Here is a 16,253-nt window from a genome sequence, read left to right on the forward strand (position 1 = left end):
AAAGATCGGTGGCGACTCCACATTTTATTTTCAAACAGTCGATCCCTCTATTTTTCGTTAAAATTAAAATTTCGAAAGATGGTTTCGACAAACATTTCACATCATACTTCTTATTTCATTTTTCTCTAACATCATTTATCCTCTACTTTCTTTATATCTTATTTCACTAAAGAAAAATCTAATATTATTTTCGACCAAGGGGGTTTTTGGATGTTACACTCAGTCTCGACATCAAACTTCTTTCTGGGTCAAATCAATTAATTCTGGAATTTGGCTTTAAAGTCTATATTGGGTCTCTAAGTTTAGTGTTTTAAGGCCCATCATACATTAATATATTATTATTTGGCCAATGGGGGCGAATGTTATACAATTTGGACACTAAATCTAAAATACATGATAATTTATATATAAACTTCAAAAATATGAAAATTCCAAGGGGGCAACCGCCCCCCGTGCCCCCACTGAATCCATCCCTGTACTTACCGATTCTAGTAGTGCTTCAGAAATCGCCTTAACAAACAATCGCTCATCTCATCCAACACATCAACCAAGTCAAGATGGTAACAATCAAAATGAATCACAGAGAAACGATCAACTATAATATCTCCATCAATATAGGTAATTATTCTAAATTAAGTATATTTTATTTTTTCATCTTCTCAAATTTGGTTAATGATTCATTATTCATTATGCTTTGGTTAAGATCTGATTGAGTGTATATATGTATAGGTAGCATGTATTAGAGCTCAAGGGACACCTATGGTTCTAACAAGAAAATTTGTAGTTTTTTGAAACTTTGTTAAGCTTGAAAAGATGCTTATATTTTGTTAACTTTTGTAAACACTTTAATATGTTTTAATTTTTTAATTTGCATGTGAATTTTATCGTCCGTATGGATTATATTTTATTAATGTATAATAATTGCATTTTCCTTTAATTTTGATTATATTAGCTTATATACATATTATAAATTGCGGACAATTAATATTATAAATTTTATAACCATTGAACTTATACCGGCGGATACATAACCATCAATATAGTCTTCTGACGCTTCCTCCAATAGTAAACGCCCATAGCAAAAAATTGGAATTTTGATATAATGTTGGCCCTAAATCGACGGGCAAATTTCGCGAGTATATCACTGAAGGCATTATTGGGACTGCCTACATATTCCAGTGTTTTTACTAACGGTGGAATCTATCAGTATAGGTTAAATGAACTATAGCGATGGGTAAGGGCGTGGCACAAGTTTTTTCATACTACACTTTTATCTACGGATCATTGTTCGTCAAGACATCCTTTTTGATTGTCGGTTGTGGTGTGCTATATTGACCATTTTTTTACTGTCACTAAATGGCAATTTTTTTTTTTGGAAAATTGGATTGTTACAAAACTAATCTAAATATAACTTAATATTAATCAAACTTAAAGTCTGAATTTGAAGAAACTTAAAATCTAATTTTTAAAAAAACTTAAAATCTAATTTACTTAACTTGAATTTAAAATCTAATTTTATTGAATTTTGATATTTTCTGTTTGGATTAGGTAAAAGGAAAAATGAAGTCAAATAGTCAGTCTAGGAGTTAATCACATTTGCTGTTACACAATGGCACAATGATCATGACGTGATAAATTAATAATGCCATTGTTTTAATTTTAGTGACTAAAATATAAATTTAAAATAGAAGTGACCAAAATTAATTACAAATTAATTATATTTCTTAATCTCGTATTTGGCTTGTGAACTTCCTAGTTTATCATTTTGAATGAATTAGCTTAACAAATTCAGTCTTGACACTAACTTTTTTGACACAAATAAAAACCGGGTCACTGAAAAACTAATCTAAATATAACTTAAAATCTAAATTTACTAATACTTAAAAATCTAATTCTAATAAAACTTAAAATCTATTTTTTAAAGTACAAATCTAATTTACTTAAGTTGAATTTAAAATCTAATTTGGTTGGACTTTGATGTTTTTCATTTGGATTAGGTAAAAAGGAAAAAACCAAAAGTCAAATAGTTAGTTAAAGAGTTTGTAACTCCACTCCCGACCTGTTCATTAGATTTGAGACATGAGATGTCACATTTATTGTTGGAGTGACCGCCTCTGGACGTACTAACATCCAAAGTGTTAATACTGCAATACAATATAGTAATATGAGACGGTATCCACAAGCATATGAGTCAATTTGTAATATAGTTTTACAATGGAGTAGGTGAGTACTCCGAAGATCGTACCCAAAGGAGGTGAGTGCTAGATCAATTTAACCTAAACACAAGGGTTATGTGTCGCGACACATCCATTAGTTTGGAGGTATTGGGGAAACTGTCTACTATGTTGTGACTCGTCGATGTGCTTCCTGTCAATCCCTATATTATGTGCATAGTGTCGCGACATGAGCTTGTTGTGTCGCGATATCAGCTTGATTTCAGCCCAAATTTCCATCTTAAAGGTGTCTCAATCTAAAATTAACAAATGTATTTAGTAAAAATTAGAACATAAACTATGTGGTTATTTAAATATATAATAATTTACAACAATTAAGAAATTCGAATAATTTTAAATTTTACTGCCAGATTCATCCAACAGTATTGTCAGTTCATAGGTGGACAATCTTCTCATTCTGTTAGTATTAGTCCATCGTCTGTCGTGCCATTCCACCTTCTCCCACTTGTCTTGTAACACTCCTCACCCGTATTCACTATCAAAATAGGGTTACGAGGTATTACCTATCAATACACATCATTTATCAAACATAATTCATACATAATGCAATCATATTCCAATACCATTCATCACAATCATATTGCCCCTTATGAGGGCCTACGAAGCCTTAAACATGCTTTAGAAATGGTTTGGGACTAAACCGATAACATACAAAATTCTTGGAAAACCTAGAAAATTTTCAATCATACAAGGGTCACACGCCCGTGTCTTGGGTCGCATGAAAATAGGGCATACATACTGACTTGGGTCACTCAGCCAACCGCACGCCCGTGTGTCTAGCCTGTGTGCCCTTCGAAGTGGTCACACACTCTCGTGTGCTAGACCATGTACTAGGCCGTGCCAATCCTGTAGGGTATATTGACTTATGCAATATGACCAAGTCACACGCTCATGTGCTAGGTCGTGTGCCATTTAAAGTGTTATACTGACTTGTGCCACACGACCGGTCACACGCCAGTGTGTGAGGTCATGTGGAGCATATTGACTTCAATTTAATTTCAACATCAGGGGACACATGGTCGTGTAGCATGATTGTGTGTCGCACACGGCTAAGACACACGCCCGTATCTTTGCCCGTGTAGACAAAAATAGGCCATTTGCAAAGCCAATTTGCCACCATTTTTGCACATACCTAAGTAAACTCAATTGGTTCCATTTTGAAACACAAATATGCAACCAATTGTCATCAACCAATACACAATCATACCCAACTCTATTTCAACCATTTCAATATTCAATTCAATACCAAATACCTATTCAATTACTTATATCATCAAGCATGAATTCTCAATCACATAACTTATCAATTTATCAACTTCAATCACACCATATAGATTATTTACCTAACTCAAAATATAACCATTAGATTATTTATGAAACCATAACCACATTATACCAAAACATACCAAAATAGCCATCTCTCATGGCTATATATACAAAACAAACATATACATTTACAAGCAAACTCTCATGGCTATATTCACAACCAAAATACCACAACTAGCCTATACATGGCATATACCATATATACACAACTCAAAAGTACCAACTTAGGTGTTTGATAGTGCGATGATGCTCCTAATGACTCCCAGATCTGAGCTAGCTTCGATTCACTATAAAACATAGAAAAATAACACAAAGTAAGTTTCATAGCTTAGTAAGCTCGTAAGTGAGTAACTCAATTCATCAAATAAATGTAATTCAACTATTTATACATTACCAAATCAACATCACATTAACATAAACCTTTCTCATGTCTTAAAACAAGATTAAATACCATCTCATTGAACTTTCTCAATGTAATACTCGAGTAGGTTCCGTACGTACCTGTATCACCTCGTACTAACCTCTTTCTCAACCACGTCATTCTCTTACCCATTGAACCATTTGGAATAGAAGTCAGATACTCAAAGATCTCAATCGATAAGTACCTATACCATGACCAGTAGCCAAATCAAGGTAACTTATCCCAGAGTACCTATATCATGACCCGTAGCACCATGGCCCGTGGCCAAATCAAGGTATCATTCGCACCTAAAGTGCCGATATCATGGCCTGAAGCAACATAATAACATAATGACATGTCACTAGCATCCTAAACTATTCCTAAGGTTCAGCCGGGACATTTCACTTGTCAATTTCATCGTCGAACACATCCGTGAGTCATATTCACAATTCAAACAATATCCGTAATCTCATAATCACATTTTATGCAATATCGAAGCATTTAACATGCATTTATAATGAAATTACCAGATACAAACTTACCTCGCACTCAAAATTTACGAATTGGATCGATTACTTGATAACTTTGCTTTTCCCCCGATCTAAATCCGAATTCTTTCTTTCTTGATCTATATGTATTAAAAAATAACATATTTAATCACCTATTTATTCAATTTAGTCCAAAAATACACATTTGGGCATTTTTGCATATTAGCCCTTAAATTTTCACATTTATTCAATTTAGTCCCTATTTCACAAAAATACAAAATTCAAGCAATTTAATCCAATTTCATCATATTCAAATTTCACTAGTGTCCTTAGTAGTCCACACATTTCATTTATTTCACATTTCAACTCCTCAATTTGCATATTTCACAATTTAATCCATTGTTGACATTTTTGTCAAAAATCACTTTACAAAACTAGTTTAACTATAAACAAACTTTCATAATCTACCATCAATCATCAAAATACTCAAGTATTCAACAATGGCAACATGACAATTCTTTAACAATTTCGAAAATTAAGGTACGGGCTAGCTAGAATATAAAGCAATAATCTCAAAAACATAGAAATCATTGAAAACCGAGCTCAAAACATACCTTAATGATGGAGAAACCACCAAATATAATTCCTACAAAATAACTCTTATTAGTAGTAAGAGTGGTAGCAGGGTTGAGTCCACAAGGATTTGATGCTATAATCTACTTCCGTGTATAGCTTATGATCAGATTGTTTGTCGTGTCACAGGTCGTGCAAATGGTTGTGCCCACAACTCCAATCGTACCAGCAAAAAGAATAAAAATAAAAGTAATTCAGGGGTTTTTTAAATGTTTAAAAACTAGATAATTGAAATACCATAAATTAAATAAATTAGAAAATAAATTCAGAATTTTGCAACAGATAAAATAAGCCTTAGCCTATACTCGGTAAATTTCGTATCGAGAATCGATCCTTGAAAATTTTTCTTCTCCTCCAAACGATAAGCTGGTTATAACAGTTAAGAACGCCTAACCACCAATTTTTTCACTCGTAGCTAGTTTCGGTACGACCTGCAAACCAACCCATACTAATTATCTAACTGAGATACACGTGTTCCTGAATCAAGATTCTGGCAGCCTTGCATTTTGAAGAACCCAACTCGAATTAATGGCCTCAACCACGTGGGTCGTTTAAATTCGATCACCTCTTCCTTGATTTGTTCTTGGAGATCTGAATACAGCACAGTCGGCTCGTTTCTCCAACTGTCAGCTAACACGATTCCAACCCAACGTGCACTTTTTGACTTGTAATCGAGTTATCCTTAAGGGATGAGTTGTCAATCCCGTTACTTAGGAAAAGAAGGAATACCAATGGTATGAATTTTATTACGAATTTATATCTCACGATTCCCGATCAGAAAGAACACCGTCCTAAAGCTAAGATAAAATTCAGTGAAGCATGAATTTATTCATGCTTGAAAGTTGTGAAAGATGATGGGATATGTATGAAAGGTGATGAGAATTGGAAAGGAAAAGCACTTGGAAAGCAATTAGCCCAATTTTGTAAAAGAGACAAAACCAAATGAAAAATGGCAGAATGCTTCACGCCAATTTGAAAGAGGAAAAAAAAAGACAGTATTTCAATTCCAAATAGAAGTAGGAATACAAAATATTGGATGATTTTCAAAGAACAAAATACCCCTATTTATATACATGGGGTTTACTAAAAATAACCTAACTAATTTAATAAAATAAAATAAAATAAAATAAATTGAAAATAAATAAAAATAAAAATAAATAAAAATAAAATAATGTCTTCCTATTTTTGGCTTTTTACAAAGTCAACAAAATGTGATAACTCATTGGCTTTCTCCATCTTTTTGATTTGGCCCCAATTTAATGATTGTCTTTCAATTTGGCCCTTTTTTGTTTTGTTTTCGATCGATTGCATCCCTGACAAGATTAGTTCATAAAAGCACTTAATTAGCAGGGTTCAATTCAACAATAAACCAAATTAAACACAAAAAATATGTAAATTAACATGTTTATCAAATCCCCCTACTTAGCCCATGCTTGCCCTCAAACATGTCGTTCTTTCAAACATCAGAATTCATTCTATAATTTATTAAAAATCGAGCCTCTTTTCCACATCCAAAATCAATGCAAACAACATAGGCAAAAATAAATGAATGTTCAGAATATATAGTTTGATCAACAAGTTCATAAAGCTGAAATATATGGACTAAACAATTTCATCAAATTGAGTTTGAATCTAATAATTTTCAAGTCATTGTTAATTAACTACACATAAGTAAAACAAAAATATTTTTAGACATGGTCAAACCATTTTACGCGAACTAGGATGACAACCCAAGCACCCTATCCGGTTACTCAGTTCAAACAGTCTGTATTTATTTATTATTATTATTTTTTTCTCTTGAAAACTCGGTTAGCGGAATGTTTTTAAGTTATCGACTTGTCACTCGAACTTTTTGACGCGAGATAAGATGACAACCCAAGCACCTTACCCCGGTTACTAAATTCGATCACATTTTTGAAACTTCACTCATAACTTGAGCCTTAATTTTTTAATTTTTTATTTTTTTATGCACAAGCAAATATTTTTCCAAACAATCAATTTATACAAAAAATCTAGCTACATATATCAACCTTAAAACAAATGTTGACTAATCTATACACTTGAACATTTAAAAATAAAAAATTTGCCCAATTGTCCAAATTGACTAAATATGATATTAAAGGCTCAATGTCAAATAAACTATAGAATTAATTCAACGAAAGTTTGAACACATGCAAAAGAAAAAAACATGCAGCAAAAATCGTGCAAAGAATCATGCATATTTACCATCAATTTCAACCCGCCCACTTAAACTTTGCTTGTCCTCAAGCAAGTGTTAAATGAAACAAAAAAAAAATAGCAGTTCAAATAATAAGTAAAAGAGAAGTTTAGAATACTCCCTATGTGTCTTTTAACGATTTTGTTGATGTTGGAGGTAACGACTTTGTAGGATGTGAAGGATTTTTGAGACTTGGTTTTCCATTGTTCCAAGTCAAGCTTCAATCCAGCTTAAACGTGCGTCCACAGACAGAAGTTGCTCCTCCTGCTAGCATTGATGTGTGGATGTTGGCGAAAAACCATATTTCCACGAGTAGTCCGTGTACCTGGAGGAACAAAATAACATGAAGTAGAGGTGTCGGCAAGCAATTCCATAGAATGCAAACAATATTTATCTAAGCTGTCCATACTATATGCACATGTTAAAGATGAGAAATCAATTTCAGAGGGAAAAAGTCGAGACGCCAAATTCGTAATATATGTCCCAAGTATTAGTGGACGTTCACATCACAAAACGACATGAAAATTTTATGCAAACCAATATCCTAAATTAACCGTAAAATCAGAATGCATACACCACAAAAAGAACAGTTCAATTTTAGTTAGAATAGATGATGAATCATTTTTACCTGAAACACTAAATGCTAAAAATCGGTGAATATATCTTAAAGTCAGTTCATGCACCAATAAGTCTTTTGCGATTTTCAGTTTATAACGCTGATTAGAATGAGTTAAAACACAATAAACATCTTGAGCATCAAAGTTACTTGGTATATCTAATAGATTAGTATGATATGAATCGGATTGAATATTGTTAGGGTCGATGAAACCCATAGCAATGTTAAAGTCAGAAATGGACATCCAAAAGTCCTTACCAAGCAAATGAAAATAGATAATGTCTTGTGTTTCAACAGTTTATAATGCATTAATATTGAAGCTAAATGTGGTGTAGAATTCATAAATCAACTTATAATATGTAGGAAAGGAAATATTAGCAAATGAATTCCAATCAATAGCCTCAAAATAACCAATCACAGCATCGCGAATATACAACATGTCAAGAGTAAAGAGATCGATTTGCTTACAAACCGGGAGCAAATGTTGTCGGATATCGTCGTATCTTGCTCGATGCTCCAAGGTCAAAAAGTTTAAGAACCCTTGCAATCATCCTTCGGTAGGAATGGTGTTTGCTCGACCTCTTCTATTACGTCGAAAGTTTCGTGTTGGTCGAACGCATTCGTTGGCCGAGTTAGGTGGACTTAAGTTTTCAACAGTGTTAGTTTTGCTGCTCGGTGGTGTTGGTGGCTCACGTGTAGATTGTTGACTGCTTCAAATAGACCGTGTTTGGGGTTGAGTGACACATTCATTCGTGGTCGAAGGGGCCTCAACATGGTCGTTAGAAGTTCGAGCCTCGTCTGAGTTACCTGCATAATATGTCAGTAAAGGCAAAGTAGTTTGAGGATCAGTAATCGACCTTTCGGAAGTAGCGAGGTTGCTGTCTGAGTGTTCGGTGTCGATTGGGGTCGGACTTCGTCGGCGGACGAGTTTTCGTTGGGCCAGTTGTTTGGCGTGGAGGAGGTGGAGAAGGCTCAGAGTCATTGTCGGTTATATCGATGACTGGAGGTGCCAAAAATTGATGTCGACTTCGATTGAGTGAAATTGGGATATTGTCTGTCATTTGGTTCCGAGTTCGGACCATTTTTTTCGGTGTAGATGACATGAATAATCAGCTCTATTGGCTATGCCGACGGAGGCGGTAGCGTACAACATTGGCGACGACGAACGACAATGGTGATGGCTAGGTTGGGCCAATTTTTTGAAAAGGGTATTTTAGGGGTTTCAATTTTGGAGGTGGCTTAGGTGATGGGGGTTTAATTTTTATTTTGTTTAGGAAGAAGATAAAGGAAAAATAGGGTTTGGAGAGGGGATAGCAGTGGCACACGGGTGAGGGGTCTATTCGGTGACGATGGTGTGATGTGGTGATGAGGGCTCTGTACGACAGTGGCGTGGCAGTGGGGAGGCGTTGGACGGCTTAGAGGAAGGGAAAAAGTAAAGAAAAGAAAATGGAGGTGGGGTCAGCGATGGAGGGTTACGGTGTGAGGACGACAATGGGGGGCGACGATGTGAGGACGGCGATGGGGTACGACGGCTGTTGGGGTGGTTTGGGGTTAGGGTTTCTTTTTTTTTTGAAGAAAATGGAGAAGATGAAAAAGATGGAGAAAAATTTGGGGAATTAGGGATTTGGGTGTTTAAAATTAATTTATTTTTGTTTATTTTTTTGTTGGGTTATTGGGTAATGGGATTATTTGGGTATGGGGTATGGGTTAATTGTGGGTAATGTGGTTAGTTTGGGTAGGTAAGTTAATTGGGTTGGGTTGTAGTTATTGGGTTGATGGATGGGTGTTGGATGTGGGCTTTGGTAGGTAATTTGGTATTTGGGTTTAGGGTAAGTGGGTTAAATGAGGTGGTGGATGTTTATTGGACTTGGGTTTTGGGTATTTTGGTATATGGGTAAGTGGGTTTGGGTAGGAATTTAGTGGATGGTTGGTTGGATTTTGGTTTTTGGGATTTCATGAAGGTTAGGAAATTTGGGTTTTTTTTAACTGTCACCAAATTAGCATGTCGTGCCCATGCCACCATCATCATCCAAGAAAATTCGTGTCCTCCATTACGTTCCTGAAAACATCAAATTAACTGAATTAGAAATTTATTTATTTACATCCTAAATCTTACTAGAAATTGCAATTAAATAAATTTGGGTTGCTCCCAAAAATCATTTTTGTTTAACATCGTTAGCTCGACGACATAGGAATTTATTTATCCGGCTCTTCGAGGGCTAACTCCTCAACCATGTTGACTTGAAAATTCTCGTAGAAAGGCTTTAATCACTGCTTGTTGACTTTAAATTTTTTTCCAGATTCCTCGCTTTTAACCTCGACTGCACCATGTGGAAATATGTGAGTAACAACGAAAGGCCCTAACCACTTAGCCCAAAGTTTACCTGCAAAAATTCTTAATGTAAGGTCATAAAGTAATACTTTTTGCCCTACTACAAATTGTTTATAGGTTATCTTCTGGTCATGATATGCTTTGACCTTATCTTTATAAATTTAGGCACTCTCATAAGCTTCTCATCGAATTTCCTCAAGTTCCTGGATATGTAACTTGCGATGCTTACTTGCAGCTTTCAACTCCATGTTGTATTGCTTGACCACCCAAAACACCTTATGTTCTAGCTTAACAGGGAGATGGCATGGTTTATCGAAAATTAGTCTATAAGAAGACATACCTATGGGTCCTTTATATGCTATTCGGTATGCCCACAGTGCATCGTTAAGTCGGAAACTCCAATCTTTTCTGTCGAGCTTAACGGTCTTCTCTAAAATCATCTTGATTTTTCGATTCGGCACGTCCGCTTAATCGTTTGATTGAGGGTGATAAGCCGTAGTGACTCGTTGCACTATCCCGTATTTCTTCAAGAGCGTGTCGATTACCTTATTGCAGAATTGCGTTCCACGATCGCTAATCAATGCTCATAGTGTGCCAAACCTGGAAAAAATAACTCTTTAGAAAGTCGACTATCGTTTTGGCATTATCATGACGAATGGCTTTTGCTTCCACCCACTTCGACACATAATCAACTACAAGAAGAATATAGATGTTACCGTAAGATGAGACAAAAGGTCCCATAAAATCTATGCCCAATATATCAAATATTTCACACACATGTACTGGGGTTAGTGGCATCTCATTTTTCGGCTCAGGTTTCCTACCTGTCTTGCAGAACAAATACGCATGGCTTTTCACATGTCTTGTAGAACAAATACACATCTCGAAAAATATGTGGCCAATATAGTCCACTTTCAAGAACTTTATGTGCAGTTTGTTTAGGGCCAAAATGTCCACCACATGCATAAGAGTGACAAAAAGATATAATCGATTTTACCTCAGTCTCTGCGATGCATCGTCGAATTACCGGGTCGGAACAATATTTCTAGAGGTAGGGGTCATCCCAGATATAATATCACGACCCACATTTGATCTTATCTTTTTCAGATCGCGATAAGTTAGAAGAGACTATACCTGTAGCAAGGTAATTCACTATGTCTGCATACCAAGGAAAAATTGTTTGAGCAGCAAGCAAGCTTTCATCCAAAAAATTGTCTTTAAGTGGTGTTACATCATTCGAGGGAGGAATTCAGCTCAGATGGTCAACTACCAAATTTTCACATCCTTTTTTATCCTTTATTTCGAGATCCAACTCTTGCAAGAGTAGTATTCACCTCATAAGTCTCAGTTTCGCTTCCTTCTTCCCGATCAGATATTTAAGAACTGCATGATCAGAAAAAACGACAATCTTAGTTCCTAATAAATATGAACGAAATTTTTCTAAGGCAAAGACTACAGTTAGAAACTCTTTTTCAGTGGTCGAATAATTGCTTTAGGCAGCATCCAAAGTTTTAGAAGCATAGGAGATGACGTGCGATTTTTTCTATATTCTTTGTCCAAGGACTGCTCCTACGCTATGGTTACTAGCATCGTACATTATTTTGAAAGGATAATTCCAATTGGGTGGTTCAACCATAGGTGCTGAAATGAGCTTATGTTTGAGCATGTCAAACGCATCTCTGCATGGTTGGTCAAACTCGAATTCCTTGTCCTTCTATAAGAGATTGCAAAGCAATTGCACAATTTTTGAAAAGTCCTTAATGAACCGCCTATAGAAATCTACATGACCAAGGAAAGAACGAATCTCTCTCACAGTTGTGGGGTATGGTAGTGAGTTTTTTATGTCAATATTTTCTTTATCAACAGAAATTCCCTCAGCAGAAATGATATGACATAGAACTAATCCCTTGTCTACCATAAAATGACATTTCTCATAATTTAGAACAATATTAAATTCTAAGCATCTTTCCAAAATTTTCGCAAGATTTGACAAACATACCTCGAAGGATACAGTAAAGTCGTCCATGAATACCTTAATTATTTTCTCGACATAATCATAAAATATACCTACCATGCACCTCTGAAATGTAGCTGGTGCGTTTCAAAGTCCGTACGACATCTATCTGTAGGTGAATGTGCCAAATGGGCATGTAAATGTCGTCTTTTCTTGATCCTTCGGTGTCACTAGGATCTGGAAAAATCTTGAGTAACCATCCAAACAACAATAATGAGACTTTCCAGCTAAACGTTCTAACATCTGGTCAATAAAAGGAAGTGGAAAGTGATCTTTCTGAGTTAAGGAATTCAACTTCCTGTAATTGATGCAGACTCTTCACTCATTTTGGACTCGAGTGGAAACCATCTCACCTCCCGAATTTTCAGTTATGGTTATGCTAGTCTTTTTTGGTACTACGTGGACTAGGCTAACCCAATTGCTGTCAGATATGGGATAGATCATCCCGGCATCAAGTAGTTTTTGGACCTCTTTTCTCACCACTTCCATCATAGGCGGATTGAGATGTCTTTGATCCTCCTTTTTAGGAACAGCATTATCGACAACCTAAATTTTATGCATGCAAGTTGAGGATCTCAACCCCTTAATGTCAGCTATCGTCCATCCCATTACCTCTTTATAGTCCCGAAGAACCTGGACCAAGTTTTCCTCTTCTATCCTCGAGAGTTTACTCGAGATTATTACTGGTAAGGTATTTCCTTTACCGAGATAAGCATACTTCAAGTGCTAGGAAGGGGTTTGAGTTCCAACTCTGGAGCCTGCAAAACAAATGGTACAAGTTTGGTTTGTAATTCGAAATTTTACCTAGATTTTTCCGCAATTGTGACGCCTCCAAATAAGCCACTGTTTCGTGAATAGACTCTTCAAACTTTATCCACTCCTCTTGTTCCTTTATGGCATCAAAGTCTAGACTTTTGCATAGAACAGTTTGTAGTTTATCCTCGTCATGATATTCTAAATGTAACTCAGTTAAAGGATTAATTATATCAATGTTAGAAACATTAGAAATCAGGCTAGGACGGTTCATGGCCTCATAGACATTGAATTTTACCACCTCCCTATTGAACTCCATAGTGAGTATCCCACTTCGTACTTCAATCTTTATTTGAGTAGTACTAAAAAATGGCCCCCCGAGAAGTATGTCAGATGAATTGGCTGAATTGTCATCCTCCATGTCGATAATGTAGAAGTTTACAAGAAATATTAGCTCGTTTACTTTGACAAGAACGTCCTTCAATACTCCCTCTAGATACACCACAGATTTATCTGCAAGCTGGATAATCACACCTGTTTCCTTTAAAGGACCCGTGTTAAGTAGTTTATAAATTGATAAAGGCATAACATAAATTGACACGCCTAAATCACACATTGCTTGTTTAATACTGACACTGCCTATTTTACAAGATATGAAAAACATACCTTGGTCCTTGCATTTAGGTGGTATTTTCCGTTGTAGTACGACAAAGACATTTTCTGTGACACTTACCTTTTCATTGTCCAGAAGTTTCCTTTTACTCGTGCATAACTCTTTTAAGAATTTTACGTATCATGGGATTTTCTTAATTGTATCGAGAAGAGGTATGTTGATTTCTACCTTTCGAAAGGTGTTGAGGATCTCTTTCTTGTCTCACTCCTTCTTGCATTGGGCAAGTCTTCCAGGAAACGGAGGTGGTACTTGTAATAACCAAAATTTGCCCGGGCTTTAAAATTGAAAACAAAAAATAAAAAATAAATGTTTATTTATTAAACAGTCCTTTTACAGAGCCCAAAAAGTTAAAACCCAATTAGCCTAAACCCAACAGACCCATTACACCCGGGGCCCAAGAGGCCCAAATGTTAACAGATCACGGAAAGCCCTAGGGTTTCAGAAACCCTAGGCGCCACAAATGGAAGGCTCCAGAAGATAAGCACCGTAATCAATGCGTTGTTCCATCTACCCCCATCGACGCCGTGATTCCAGGCCTCAAATCTTGCCGTAGTTGAAGCTGAATGAATGCAGATCAGCGCCAGCACCGTCGTCATCAGGGCCTAATCATCCTGGCCCACTGATTTCCTCGCTAGACATCTGCAAAATGGAAAGAACAACAGTAGAAAATAGGAGCAAAATATGGAAAGAAATCAAAGATTTCTTTCTCAGATTGTAAATCACTTACAAAGGGCTATAAAAGCATTACTTTTTAATTTGTAAAGGACGATTTTCTTGAGAGATATAAACACAGTCAATAAAGAGAACACAGTCTTATACAAGCTTACAATACCAGCAGTCAATTGAAAGAAAAGGTGATTCATTTTTTTTATTACCAAGTATATGCAAATAAAGGACTAAAAAACAAGAAAGTTACCCTTTTCTTTGTAAAACGAAACATTTCGTATTTGGACCGCCGTATAGGGCGGAGTTATCGGAGGCGTGTGGGTGCGTGGGTTCAATGACAGAGGCCTGGCACGGCAGGGGTCGGAGCCCGGAGGACTGCTCTCTTCTCTCTTTCAGAGAGTTTTCAATTTTTTTTTTAAATAGTTGCTAAAATGAGGTTTTTGGGGTTGAAAACTAACTTAAATAGTATAGTTAGAATGGTGTCGTTTTGCTTAGTCTGATAAGCACTAAAACGGCACCGTTTGGGCCAGGATCCGCGTGTTGACCCGATTACCCGGGGAGGATCCGCGCGTTTTTGTAAAGTGGGTTAATTGCCCAATCGGTCCTCTCACAGTTTTAATCTTTATAATTTCATTCTATTTATTTTTTAAATTTAGCCCTAGTATTCTAATTCTAATTCAATTTGGTCCTCTCGGTAATTTTAAAATTATTTTCGGGGAAACAACGTCGTTTTGGGATTAGGGTAAATTGCCCAATAAGTCCCCTAGTTTTAATCCGATTTCCAAATAAGCTTAAATTATATTATTTTTTTTTAAATTAACCCAAAATTTCCAATTACTTTAAATTTCAGTCCCCTTTACTTATAAATTTATTTATTTAAAATTTTATTATTTATTTAGTATATATTAATATTTTATATTAAAATTGTATGTTATATTATTATTAAATAGGAAAATACATTATGTATTATTATATCATTTTATATGGCATATATACTATTTACATTGTAGCGACGTAAAAAAATTTTTAGTTTCGCTTGGTCGCTAATTGTGGCGATTTATTAAACATTTAAAACCAACTTTCGATTTTATTAACAAAGGAGTCGCCACGATCTTTTTTCAAGGTGTGACCGACACCTAATAAATCATCCTTTTAGAAAAGAAAACTTATTCTTGCACAAAATGAAGGCGAATTTAGGTCACGTCAAAAGCCAAAGTAAAGTTGGGTTCGGAGTCGATTCTGTGAGGAAGGTATTAGCACCCTCGCGACGCCCAAAATTGGTATCTTATTAAACAAGTATTGTCTTAATTTTCAAAATTGCAAGTTCAAAGTAACATTGAATCGTGATTCGATCAAAACACGAGAAATTTCAAGTTTCGTTTTCTTTTGAGAAGGACGCACTGTTTTAACACGAGTCGATTGATATTCACCCAACATAGCGATGAAATCGATGACTTAATATTAAATCGGCATGTTGCCTTATTTATTGAAATTAAAAATTATGAGTAAAACATTATTTAAAATAAGAATTCGTAAATAATACAAAACAACGATGCAATTAATAATGAAATGTTAAAACCGAGAATATTAAAACAACAATATTAATATTTACAAAAATAGAAATGATGCACTACCAATATAATAAGAAAAATAATATATTCATAATGACAATAGAAAATAACAATATATACATAAAACATACATATACATATATATATATATATATACATGACATACCAAAATGAAAATATACAACATATATTAGAAATATTAATAACAGAAAAATATATTTTATATATATATATATGCTAACGACACTACATGAATATGTACTTATATGTATTAAAAATATCTACATATATAATGGACATGTACTAATAATGATAATAAGAGTAATAAT

Source organism: Gossypium arboreum, chromosome 5, assembly GCF_025698485.1.
Source record: "Gossypium arboreum isolate Shixiya-1 chromosome 5, ASM2569848v2, whole genome shotgun sequence".
NCBI lineage: Eukaryota > Viridiplantae > Streptophyta > Magnoliopsida > Malvales > Malvaceae > Gossypium > Gossypium arboreum.